Genomic DNA, 15,000 nt, shown 5'->3' on the forward strand with positions numbered 1-15,000 from the left:
TTTAGTAAGGTGTATTCCAATTCCTGCTGTAGCTGTTCATTTGAACCTGAAATGATAAAGATTAAACAATCATCTCAGAAGATATATAGCAATAACATACTGAATTCTCAAGAATTTACGGAAATTTTATATGTTTATACAAAAGATCTGGAAAGTTATTTAAGGCTGCTTGTACTTATTTTATGTCTTTAACTTTGGTTTGGTCGCTTTGTGTATGGCATGAAGTTACAATAGAAAAATGCGAGCATAAAAAGTAATATGGTTAAGTTAATATGGTTACATGGAAAAGTAAAGGACTAGCTGGAAAGAAAACTTGGAAAAAAAAATCAAGATATCCTAGTAAAAAATATAATAAATTTATAACTTAAAAAAATATTGCAGCATTAAGAATTGATCATATAATGTTATAAATTGAATTGAAAAAAATCTTAATGCTGCAGTATTTCAAGTTATAAATTTATTATATCTTTTACTAGAATAGCTTATCCTTTTCTTTTTCAGTTTTAACAACTAGTCCTTTACTTTTCCATGTTTAAGCTTAACCATATTACTTTTCATGCTCGCATTTTTCTATTGTAATCCATGATTTTTCCAGGCTTCTAATAACTTCACTCATTCTTTGTTTAATTTAAGTCTTATTTTTTGCCTCCACATGCACATATGTAATAACAATGTACGGCACTCGTCTGCTTTCAATAAAATCCCTCCAATTATCCCCCCTTTCATGCTTTTATTCTCTTTGCTTCACTTGTTACTTCTCTTTTTACGACAACGGTGAATTAGTAGCAACAGTAGTTGCTGAAGCGACGTGGTTGCTGTGGAAACCAGTCATAAAAAGCGTCGCTCACCTCCTTACATATTTTTTTACGAATTGAACACCAGAAAATTGATCATAACTTTTGTTTTATGAACGAAAACTGAAAAAAGTTTTTTTTTTTCATGATAAAGCTGAGAAGGTGATTTATAAACTGTAGTAATTGTTTGAAATTTGGTCGAAAAATGAGTGAGCGGTGAAGCTTAAAAGCAATTCTAAATGACTAAAACTGTCATTTTACCATATATTCAAACACTACTGTGTTTAAATGATAAAAATGGGGCGGAAAGAAGGTTAGGGTTAGGGTTAGGGTTAGGGTTAGGTAATACAAAAAACAGCATAAAGAAAAAATACATTTCAGTCATTACAAAAATTTCTGGTGCTACCAGATTATGCTGTCTGAAGGTATCGGTTTCCTGGCCTAAACTGCACTAAACTGATATTATTGTATTTTTTTTTTCTATTTGCCAAACTCGGTAACATTCTAAAAAGCAAAAAAAAAAAAAAAAAAAAAAAAAAATTTCCCCTCTGCAAAATCAAATCAAACAATATATGAATAAATATTTCAAGATAAAAAATATTTGAAACAAAATGTCAGAACTTCAGCATTAAAAAGCCCATAAAAGATTGATATGCCGTAAAACAAAGCCACTAAATCAAACACCATGAATAAATATTTGAAGATATGAAGAAATTAAAGAATAAAATTGTTTGCCAAAATGACCGGATTCGACATTAAATAAACCGAAAACAAAACAATCCACCCAAACACGATGAGCGTTCCCCGCATTAAGCAAAAAATAAAGCTACGAAGATAAGAAAGTAGCTGAGAAACGGGTACATGAAGTCATTTTGACGCCAAAAGAACACTTGAAGATATGGCAAACTTGAAGCTTAAGACGTTTACCAAAATGGCTGGATTCGGCATTAAATAAGTCGAAAAGGGTTGATATGTTGTAAAGATATGTCGTCATAGAAAAGGGCACAAAGGCATGTGTTTTTACTGTCTAATATTTGCTTGACGAATGGAATAGAAGTATATATATATATATATATATATATATATATATATATATATATATATATATATATATATATATATATATATACTTTATGTAAATAGTCATATCTTGCTGCGATCTGCGGACCGTTTCAATCATATTAGATATCATCAGGCAAGAACAATCATAGTGAAAATATTAAAAAGGTTCTAGACCTTTTCAAATTTTGAGGAGAGAGAAATTGCCATGAGTGGCAATGGGCAAAAATTAAGGTTCTCATGGGTTTAAAATTAATTCCAAAGATCGAGTTTCTGTAAAAAGAAGGAAGAAGGGTTAAAAGAAGGAGGAAGAGTTGAAGGGGTAGTTTAAGGGAAAGTTTAGAGTAAGGAGAAGGGGGTAATATAATAATATAGAGAGAGTGTGTGAAAACAGTAGGGGAGGGAGAAATGGAAGCGAGGTGGACGTGATTGTTATGGTTACAGATGGAAACGATAGTGAAGATCCAATTCAGGTCATTTAGAAGCGTTTCAACTATAGAAAAAAGTTTAACTAAATTCGGTTAACTAGTCTGTCAATAAAAATTTGACGTCCTGTTTGGAAATTGCGTCGAACTTGTCCCTATTTGTATCGGATTGGATATTTATTTAATTCATATTTCATTGGGAATATTGAAGCTTATTAAACAATAATTATTTTGTTTCCTTATGTGCACGCGCGTGTGTGTCTGGTCACGAATAGGCTCCTATATTGTTGACTATTTAAAAAAACTGATTACATATAATGATAGAAGATGTATCGAGACACAGGAATAGGTATGTTTGATCTGGCAGAACGGTGGTTCATAAAAATTGTTGGGTCTACGTTCGCGCCTGGCCCCCAAAGTATGGAAATAAAAAATGAAAAAAAAAAAAAAAGAAACGTTTACAAGGGTTTTTGATATAGATGTACATAAGAATACTTTGATAAGTATGTTTCAACTTAAATAGGGATGGTATAATAAAATTGTGGGGTCTGCGTTCGCGCCTGTACTCCATGGAAATATGGCACAAACTTTAATAAAGACTTTTCGTATCTATTTGCGTAAGTATACTTTGATAATTATGTTTCAGTTTGGAGAAATATGGTATAATAAAATTATGGGGTGTTCGTTCGCGCCATAGAATGTAAATATGTCACAAAGTTTAACAAGGTTTTTTAAAAGGAGTGAGGGTCCACAATAATACCTTAACTTTAATCTTAATTCACGTTAGCTTTTATTTATTTATTTTTTTTGAGTTGAATCATATTGTGTCGAATAAATTCACCTCATAAATTCCTGTTCTTATTAAAGTGAAAGCCAAAAAAAGAAAAAAATATCGGAACTTTAGACAATTCTCGACACAAATTTTGCATAACTCTGTTTTTTTCCTTCTCCACTTGCACGTGGCACTCTTTCGAAAATAGATAAATAGATAAATAATAAAAAATAAGAACGTTACTTGTTATCATGTCAAAAGAAGGTAAAAATCCTGCTCACGTGATTGCGTGTCTTTTTAAATACATACATACATACACACACACACACACACACACACATATATATAGATGTTGTTTTGTTTTGGTTTTAGCGATGTTTTGAATGAATTCAATTATTTACGAAAGTGCATTTTTACCTAAATGCGAGTTGGAAATAATTTTCCCTTTTAACCAATTTGGTACCCCCACATGGGAAGCGGTACATATATATTATTTTTAAAATGTAATTATCCACAGACATGTGTTTTGTCGTCTACGACTCATCAGAGTGGCTGCATCTAGCGACATTCAAAATCGGGACCCAATGGTAATGAGCCTAAACCCTTACCCCTGGACCATCTCACCTACTGTCTGGATATATCGCGATTTACTTAGATGTTGTTTTGTTTTGGCTTTAACGATATGTTTTGAATGAATTCAATTATTTACGAAAGTGCATTTTTACCTAAATGCGAGTTGGGAATAATTTTCCCTTTTAACCAGTTTGGTACCCCAACATGGGGAGCGGTATATATATATATATATATATATTATTTTTAAAATGTAATTATCCACTGACACGTGTTTCGTCGTCTACGACTCATTAGAGTGGCTGTCTCTCTCTCTCTCTCTCTCTCTCTCTCTCTCTCTCTCTCTCTCTCTCTCTCTCTAACGGATGTTTATTTAAATAGACGTTCCGACAGTTTAATTTCGGCCACCGATTCCGTAGTCAGGGGGTAGAACTGCCGACTGTCATCACGACGGTTCTAGGTTCGATCCTCGGCTTGGGAGAGGTGTTAGTCTAGCGGCACTGATGAGTTGTGAAACAACGAAACAGGTCTGTATGTCGATGACTAAAATATATTTTATATATATATATATATATATATATAAACACGCGAACAAATACTCATGTATACAGATATAGTCGCGCAGACACACCCACATAACCAAGTGTACATGATCATACTGTAGTTTAAATTTATATTAATTTATATAGGTATTAACGTTTCTTTTATTTTTTTTAAATAATATTAAGATTTATTAATAAAGTTTTGGTATATAAAGGGTGTTAATCTAAGTAGTTTTGGAAGGATTAAAAAAAAATTAATTCACCTACGTTTACCTTTGAATTTTTCATTTTAATAGTTTATTTAAAATGTTATGTGTTGTATTCTCGGTGGACTTCATTTATCCTTTTAAAAGAATCATTGCTTCTTAATATTTGATGTATCTTAGGAAGTATGTAATTCAAATTATATCATTGGGACTCTTCAGTCGAAGATAAATACAAGATTATGTTAAGGAATAGGTAGAGTTAAATTATTTAAAACGATAATACAAATAATAATTAGTACTACAAAAAGTGAAATAGAGCAATGAAAATTAGAGCTAGGGTGTTATCTTTATTGAGTGTATTTTGGTGATATTAGGTAATCTTGGTGTAATCATGGAAAATTAGCATTTTAGGCTTATAAAGTTGTCAGTGGTGAATTTAATACCTAATTTATGTGTGTATATTGTTCATAAATATTCATATATATACACGTAGCATACACATAGAAACATACATAGAAACAAAGACACCGTATCGATACTAGTACAATACATACATATATATGTTTATATATATATATATATATATATATATATATATATATATGCTAGCATGGGTGACCGGCGTTGCCCGGGTGTTTGGAGGTGTGCGTTGAGCAAAAAAAAAGTGGCAGTAGGAAGGCAGACTCGAACCCGTACCGCGAAGGAGGAAAAGAACGGGGAAAAACCTGACGTTTTTGCTGTTACGCCCACCGCCAAACTGGAAGTGACGCAGGTTTAAATTAAGGCTAGCACATATATACACAGACACAAGCACACATATATACAGACACAAACATATACGTATACAAATACACACGGCCAACAAATATGTATGCATATAAATACCTAAGGATATATATATATATATATATATATATATATATATATATATATATATATATATATATATATATATATGTGTGTGTGTGTGTGTGTGTGTGTGCATTATTTATTCCTATATATTTGTTCACGCAGTCAAAACAAGGTGATTCAAGGATGTGTGCGATTATTTTAATCTACAAATGCCATTATATTACTAATAAAACCCCTTTCTTTTATTTCAGGGTTGAGTTCCACATTCAACGGGAGAACTACTATTATATCTTTTTATAGTTTAAGCAACATTTCTAGATCGCTGAAAATGTCAAGGTAGGCTATCTCCAACACGATCAAAATGTACTGAAATGTTGGGCATTAAGATGACCGTTATGAGCTAGGCAGCAAATAGTGTGTCAAAAAATATCGAATAGCGCAAAAATTATCAAAAATACTAAGTGCAACAAAATGCGAGGGTTTAGATAAGGAGAATCGCTCGTGACATATAATTTGATCTTTAAACACGGACGTTGTATAGGAAAGTCTCGCTAAAAAACAAAAACAACAAAAACAAAGAATAAAAATTATTTTAGCTTTTTATAAGTGAAATAAAAGGCATTTATTCATGGCACTTTCAAAACAACGCTTACATCTTTTGTTCGCGATGTGGTTAACAAAACTCTACCGTTTTGAACACCGTTTCTTCTCCAGCATCGATACATCTATTCAAGTCCAGATGTCGCCACGCGTTTTTTTTTTTTAAATCTCTGCTTTTCTTGTTCGCTGTCATGTTGCGGCTGGGCCTGTCTTCACCCAACATAAACAAATTCCTGACAAACCGCCCTCTTAAGTAAGACATTCTATCAAATCTCCAATACTAATGATTACTACAATACTTTCTCATTGATTACTGTACACGCAATAACCCTTATCCCTGAGTGGCCTCCGGGCCTTGATAAGTGCTGACCTCCATGTAAAAAAAAAACATTTCTTTTTTTCAAAGTTCAGATTGCATCTTGTTTTAAAAGTTTTCTCGCACTGATACCTGCTACTAAGCCGCTCTCGCCACTCACGTGGTTCATTTTTACTCTCCGTTTTTTTTTATCTTCCCTTTCCTCCGCTCTAACATCACATCGCGCACCGGCTTGGTCATTTGCATACGTGTAAGGCCGTTGCTGCTACATACGTCTCAATCGCGAGAAAGGAAAAAATGGCAGGCGTTGATGAAGATGTCAGTTAGATGCGAATTCTTTGAGAATCGATAAGAAGTCGTTCACGATTGAACAAGCTTATAATCGTAAAAATGACAAGACATGGCGCCAAAAATATTCTGAAAAGCATCGACAGAACTCTCGATTTATCATGCTTTGGCTCGAAATTTGCGCAAATAGCATCTCCCCCTCATGTATGGTGAAGAAGGAGTGAAAATCAATCAAGAACCCCACTGACAGAATATCTTAGTGACTGCGATCTTCTCTGACCTCGAGGTTACTTTGGAGACCAGCACCTGAACTATCCAACAAATACGGGGAACATAGTGGCCATAACCCTTTACTTATTATTCTCTCTTCAATAAACATGTCATAAACTCGTGTGAGTGAGCCATGAGACGTGTGGCATGTAGCGCCATCTTGTTGGAAAAAGAAATGCATATACTAGCCTGAATGCCCGACGTTGCCCGGGTGTTTGAAGGTGTGTGTTTAAAAAAAAAAAAAAAAGTGGTAGTACGCAGGTAGGCTCAAACCCGTACCGCGAAGGAGGAAAAGAACGTGAAAAAAAAAACGTGATCTCTTCGCCGTTGCGTCCATCGCCAAACCTGAAATGGTGAAGGTTTAAATTAAAGCTAGTCAATCGAGAAGAGGGGATGACTTTCGAAAATATCGGCGAAAAAAGCGACCCCTCCTTGTAGAACTTGTTTACTTTGGACTTGAAGACGACAATATTGTAGTCAGCTGGAAAGCAGACCAGCAGAATAGAGTTCCGCAGGCGGGCATTTCTAGGAAAGAAGCTTTGTTGATGGAATCCACGTTTCGGCTTAGGCATCGATAAAAAGTAGGATAATTTATTGATAGTCATTTTGGCTAGACGAGTGTTTTTTTTTCTTTTTGAAGGATTGTCGAAGAGGGACCATAGATTGGAGCTCAGTCGACCACTTGTCATGAAACTTACGATAGAGCAGAGACTAGCTCGTAACGTCTCTTCTATGGGAAAGAGTTTGCAGAGAAGAGAAAAGGGCGTCGCCTAAGCGTCTAAAATTCTAATGCTAAACTGTTTACTCTGCGCGTCTAACGATGGTAATCCTGTTTCCAAAGTTGATCATGCCCGACTGAGCATGAGAAGGCACCATAGAGATGCATCTAAAAATAAACTAAATACTAAAAAGGTCATTGCGACAAAAAAAAATAATATCCATGGATTTCCTGACACTGAATCCAATAAAGATTTTATTCCCATCACCGTCTGAAAGGATCCCAGACGAAACGCATCCATAAAAAGACATTTTTAGTAACTCCGGCACCTTGGTGTCTCCATTCTACCGCCAACCCCCATCCGTTCATTATTTTATTGTTTCTTTCTTTTTCTTTCTTCTTTCGAAAATCGATTTGTTTCGTTCGATTTTTTATGCTTCGTCAATTATTCCATTACCAAAGCCGAACGCACAACAAATTCGAAAGACATTGAAAATAAGAATAAATAAATAACCCCAGCTACTGGACACCGAGTTTTGTCCTTGATCAAAGGTTATGGCGACTGGGATTGGTTGGTGGAATTGTGCCAGAAAATTACCAGAAAATGGACGACAAGTTGATCCAAAATAACTCCAGTCAGACCGAAAATGGTTGCCTTGAGGAGGTGTTTCGTCTCGTCAGCAGAAATACGATTTCCAATGTCCGTTCTGATTTTCTATATTCACCGATTCTCCCCCGCCCCCTAACTGCAACCTGTTCGTTCTATCTGCGATTTTGTAACAGTAAATCGATAGAAGACCATTCGATCCGACAAATACTCGAATATACTTATGTCTTATAAAGAAAACCAACACGCCAGGAGTAATCCGGGTCTATTATATATAAAAGTAAAAAAGTACAGGAAATAATAGGAACATTTGTTTATAGGAATATTTTTTGTAATATTTGAAAAAAAAATGCGATTTTTTTTTTCGTGAAACATGTTGTAGGAGATGGTGTTATTGTTGGGTTGAAAAGCTTTGCATAAGAAGTGTGCAATTATTTTCCTCTAATATCTGAATTTTCAGGGGAAAAATTGTGATCATCTATATCTGTTGAATGCAATAGTTTCTGCAACTCATTGTAATTCATTCTATGCATATTATTATTATTAAAATATATTACCCTGATTAATTTATAACATTTTTTTTTTAGATTATTAAAGCATCACTCATATTTTTTTTTGCAATATTCTCATCCATGGTGACCCAAATCGACCTTCTACAGTCACAACAGAAAGGGGAAATCTTCCACCATGATAATGCTTGTTCTCACACAGTACTACTGATCAAAGACATGGGAGATTTGTGTTGGGAAATTATGCCCCATCTTGCATATTCTCTTGGTCTAGTCCCCTCAGATTATCGCTTGTTTCGCTGATTACAAAATCCTTTAACTGGTGCTACCAGATCAGGCTGTCTGAATATATTGGCTTCCTGAGACGAAATGCACCTAAAATTGATGTTTTTTTTCTACTTCCTTTTGCAAAACTTAATTATGTTCTGCAAAAACAAAAACAAAAAAAAAAACACCAACCCAGTTTTTACCCTTTTTCTTTCTTCCAATTTTCCCCTTTCTCTTTCTATCTTCCTCACTCCCTGGCTGGTTTCCTAACTTAAAAAGTACCAAAAATTAATACTGTAACCCTTTTCCCTCTCCCATTGCAAAAATCATTCCTGTTCTGCAGGATAGGGAACAAAAACGATAAAATCCACTAGAAAACAAATAAAACCAAACACTACAAACTAGCGATTGAAGATACAAAAAGCTTGAAGAATAAAAAACCTTCTATAAAATAACTGGATGCAACATGAATACTATTTCCAAAGTAAATGGATTCGGCATTAAATAACCCGAAAAGGGTTGATATGCTGTAAAAAAAAAAGAAGATCGGTATACAACGGTCTCAACAGCTTTTTAAATCATCAAATTCTGTCAAGTTTCCACCATTACCAATAATCACCGTCAAAAAAAAAAAAAAAGAAAAAATCATTTGAATGGTCTTGCGTTAACATGTTGGGAGAAGCTTCATGTTTCACATTAAAACCAAAGAATTTTGCAAGCGAATCATTTACAAGCTCATTGACAGCTAAAATAAACTAAAAAAAAGAGCAAATTGTTATGCATAAAGATTTAAAAAAACATACGATTTTTAATTTGCAAGTTGAAATTTGGAATTGGTAAAACCTTTTGCACTGACCTAATATATATATATATATATATATATATATATATATATATATATATATATATATATATATATATATAATTTTTTAAATATAATTATCCACTGACACGTGTTGAGTCGGTCGTCTACAACTCAACACGTGCCAGTGGATAATTATATTTTAAAATATAATTATCCACTGACACGTGTTGAGCCGTCTACGACGAAGCAGATATATTAACTATTTTTTTGCGTTTAGAAATTACTTTTTTATTTTCTATGTCTGGCTTTTAAAACGTTGTAAATTTTAAAAAAATTCAATTTTGAATCATTCTCTCTTTTCCCCTCCCTCTCTCCCTCCCCCTCTTTCTCTCTCTCTCTCTCTCTGTCTGAATATATATATATATATATATATATATATATATATATATATATATATATATATATATAAATGGTATGTATTATAGATATAACAACAACAACAACAACAACATTGATAACAATAACAGCACTTTCCTGTTCTCCAGTTCAAAACAAAACAAAAAAATAATAATCACGGTATATATATATATATATATATATATATATATATATATATATATATATATATATATATATATATAATTTTTTAAATATAAGTATCCACTGACACGTGTTGAGTCGTCTACAAATCAACACGTGCCAGTGTATAATTATATTTTAAAATATAATTATCCAATGACACGTGTTGAGTCGTCTACGACGAAGCAGAGCGGGTGAATCTAGCGAGATTCGAAATCGGGACTCCATGATAACCCTCTTCTACTGAACTATCTCGCAGGACTATTAACGTATCGCGTTTTTACGTAGATGTTGTTTGTTTGTTTTTGTTAGCGATACTTATTGAATGAATTCAATTATTTATATGGAAGTGCATTTTTACCGAAATGCGAGTTGAGAGTAATTTTCCCTTTTACCAGTTTGGTACCCCCAAATGGGGAGCGGCATATGTATTATTTTTAATTTTTTAATTTTTTAATACGTTTTTATATATTTTTTAAAATATATTTTACAAATAATACATATGCCGTAATGTAAAAACGTATTAAAAAATTAAAAATTAAAAATAATACATATGCCGCTTCCCATTTGGGAGTACCAAACTGGTCAAAGGGAAAATTATTCCCAACTCGCATTTAGGTAAAAATGTACTTCCATATAAATAATTGAATTCATCAATAAGTATCGCTAACAAACAATATATATATATATATGGTCAAGTAGCAGTTTTAGTCATTTAGAACTGCTTTGAAGCTTCATCGCTCAGTCATTTTTCGATCACACAGTTTACAGTTTATAGATTACCTTCTCAGCTATATAGTAGAAAAAAAAAACAAAAAAAAACAATTTTCAATTTTCGTTCAGTAAAACAAAAGTTATGATGAATTTACTGGTGTTCAAAATCGTAAAAAGCAAAAAACGTATGGATGTGAGCGGCGTTTTTTATGGCTGGTTTCCATAGCAAGCACGTCGCTTCAGCGACTACTGTTGCTACCAATTCACTGCTCTCACGAAAAGAGAAGTAACAAGTGAAACAGAGAGAATTAAAGAATGAAAGGGAGATAATTGGGGGATTTTATTTAAAGCAGACGAGTGCCGTACATTGTAATTACATATGCATATGTTATGTTTATAGAAGCAAAAAATAAGACTGAAATTAAACAAAAAAACGAGTGAAATTTACTGAAAAGCCTGGAAAAATCATGGATTACAATAGAAAAATGCGAGCATGAAAAGTAATACTGTTAAGTTTAAACATGGAAAAGTAAAGGACTAGTTGTTAAAACTGGAAAAGAAAAGGACAAGATATTCTAGTAAAAAATATAATAAATTTATAACATTAAATATTGCAGCATTAAGAATTTAAAAAAATCAATTTAACATTATATAATCAATTCTTAATGCTGAGGCGCGTTCGAAATCTTTTTCTGTTTAGAGCACTATTGAACAATTATACATGCATTTTAGACTTGAATTCAAACTGTTATATAAAAATAATTTGATAAAACCAATAGTATTTTTCCACAGAGCAATGCAGACTACAATATATTCGGACACTGGACATTCAGTCACTGCGGAGAAGCATGTGAAGCTTTTTATTCTGGTGCATCTTGGTGGATCCCCGACTAGAGCAGTCAATCAATCGATTTGAAAAAGGGACGATTTTACAGATTTCGATGGCAATAAAAGTAAAAATATTGGAGGTGTTGAATATTTGTTGATCCTCATTCAATTCCGGCACTTTTCTTTATGATTTTTTCTTTTAATTTTTCTATTTTCCGTATAATCTTTTTTGTATCAAAGTCAAAAATATTAATAAAAGTTCCATAGTTGTTGCTGTCACGAGCGCTTTCGATTCGTCCACGAATCGTAATCAGGTGTTGAAGTAAATATATATATATATATATATATATATATATATATATATATAGCTTAATGTAAAAGGAAAAGAGAAAGATCAATTCCACATCATCATTATTATTATAATCATCATTATAATTGATATCATTATTATTATCCCCGTTATTACCCCCGTCATTGCTACCATAACCGCTACCATTATCTCCATTGTCTCTGTTATTAACAGTAATTTTGAATTTAATTTTAACACAACTATTGGTAACATTATATTTAATGTTTAATTTTAATGTTTACTTTTAATTTTGCAATTTTATTTATTTTTTTATTTATTTTTTATGTTTATTTATTTATTTTTTTTAATATTGAATTTTACATCAAATTTATTTTCAGCTTTATTATTACTACTATTATTATAATTGTCATTACTATTATCTTTCGTACTATTATAATTACCCTACTATTATTTGGTATATTTTTACCACTCTCATAACTAGCAATGGTTTCCTCACTCTCCCACTTTGACATCAATATATATACTTAAACTTTTGCATCAAGTTATACGCACTCATAGTTATTGCCACCCTAATTTCCGACTGCCCCCTTATGATCATACTCCCTATATCATAACAGTAGAAACTTATAAATATATTGCCGCATATTACCTTTCAGTTTTACAACCTTGCATAACCCCCTTAAATTATAAGCGATTTTATAGCCACCATTTACCGTTTAGATGGCACTAATCAAAATTAATCAAAATTACCCACTCCATAGAAAATAGACATCCCACAAACCGTTAAAATAAATTACCACGCAGCAACAATATGCCCCTATTTAACCATACTACATATACCCCTTAATCTCAATACTATATATATATATATATATATATATATATATATATATATATATATATATATAGTGATCTATTACATTTGCGATAACAATGTTTCACCTGTAGGGCGAACACAAATACACAAAATAAGCCACGTGAGTGTAACACACAAAAAACAATGTCAATCTGGTATCTGACATAGTGACATGACATTTAGGCCATTTCCAACAGTCTTGAGAAACCTTTAGACTTGCATTACATTACATAAGATCGAGATACGTCTTTGACAGAATTTATGTTGACTTTAACTAATTCGCTGAAAAAGACTCCGATCCAATTTTCGGACAAGCTAATCTGATGCAGTACATCTGCTGCACGCCCAAGACTATACTTGTCTCCTTTTTGCTGGAAGTAAATTTTTCGTCACTTCCATGATTTAACACACAACCTAGCAAGCTGATCACAGCTCGTTTCATTTTATTTATTTATTTATTTATTTTGCCTCATATGAACGTCGACAGACGCCAATAAAGTCAGAAATGTACAGGGTAGGTCAAAGGGGAAAAAAAAAACTCTTACTTACTCAAGGAGCGTTCTTAAAACATCCGTTTTCCCGTGACTCATTCTGTATGTCCTGTCAAACTACGAAAGTACATTGGAATACTAAATCCATCCCAGGCAACTTCCCTGTATCTGACGCCCGTTTTTCACATATTCACATGGACATCGGTAGCCTCCTGCCACCTTCCACTGGTCATTGCTACATCCTCACAATGATGGCCAGCAACAATCTCCTTGCACAACATTTCCACAAAAGCTGTAGCCCGTTCATTCATAGATAACTGGATCTCTAACTTTGGTGTTACCACTGTTACCATTAACAGAGGTTCCCAGTTTACGTCACACACATTCCGAGACCTTTGCCAATACTTTGGAATTTCTCACATTGCAACAACCACCTGGTAACGGAATGGTAGAACGCTTTCATCGTCGACTCAAAGCTTCCCTAGTTGCTCAGCCTAAACTGTATTGCTGAGACGAACATTTACCGCTCGTTCTTCTAGGACTTCGGTCCATTATTAAAGAAGATCTGAACGCTACACCAGCAGAGATGGTTTTTGGAACCACCATTCACCATCCTGGTTAATTTTTCACAGCCGATAGATCCGTACCCGCAACCACCTCTGGTTATGCAGACCATATGAAGCTCGCAATGTTTTGTGTGATGTACATAAACTGTACTATCCACCTGATCTTCATTCATGTAAGTACGTTTTCGACCATATCGACTCGATACGTAGACCATTATAGCTGCTCTACGATGGACCGTATCTAGTATTGGAATGTTCTGACAAATATTTTGTCATTGACTGCAATGGCAAACATGACTTAATCGCGATAGAACACATCAAACCAGCCTTCTTAGAAAGCTCATACGATTTCGCATTTCTTGCAGGGAATTTTTCTGACTCTGAACACATTTTGCATCCAAACCAGATACATTCGTCACGCCTGATCCAGATTCCATCATCACACGCTTTTCTCGCACATCCCGTAATGATCCGGACCTCCAACTTCCTGTTTCTTCTCTTCAACTCACTACTTGCGCGACATGCAGTAGCCGACATGTAATATTTCCACGCGAGTACGCAGAGTTTGATACGTCTTAAAACTTTTTGCGTGTATACATGCTACACCACATCTAAATCTGCATGCTAATTTAATTTACTTTTATCCGTAGCCGCCGGTTATCTGGGGGGGGAGTATTATAGAGAACTATTACAGCCACAATAACAGTGTTTCGCTTGTAGTACAAACACATGGACACAAAATAAGCCACGTGAGTGTAGCACACAAAATAGCAATGTCAATCTGGTATTGGACATAGTGACATGACATCTAGTCCATTTCCTTTTGACTTTTTACCTCCCTAGCTCCCCACTTCCGTTTCTTTCGTTTCTCTTCCTCTTTTTTAGCATCGGCACTATGGTACACGGACGCAACTCACATTCGCTCCATAAAACACAGTCGAAGAGAAACTTTTCAGACTGTATTCGCGATTAAATGACTTAATTCTCCATAAAAAAATATTGGTCTGTCATTAACAATCGAACGAAATGTCTACAATAACTTATCAGCACTTTACC

The sequence above is a fragment of the Euprymna scolopes genome, chromosome 15 (assembly GCF_053919585.1).
Source record: "Euprymna scolopes isolate OS-2025 chromosome 15, ASM5391958v1, whole genome shotgun sequence".
Lineage (NCBI taxonomy): Eukaryota > Metazoa > Mollusca > Cephalopoda > Sepiida > Sepiolidae > Euprymna > Euprymna scolopes.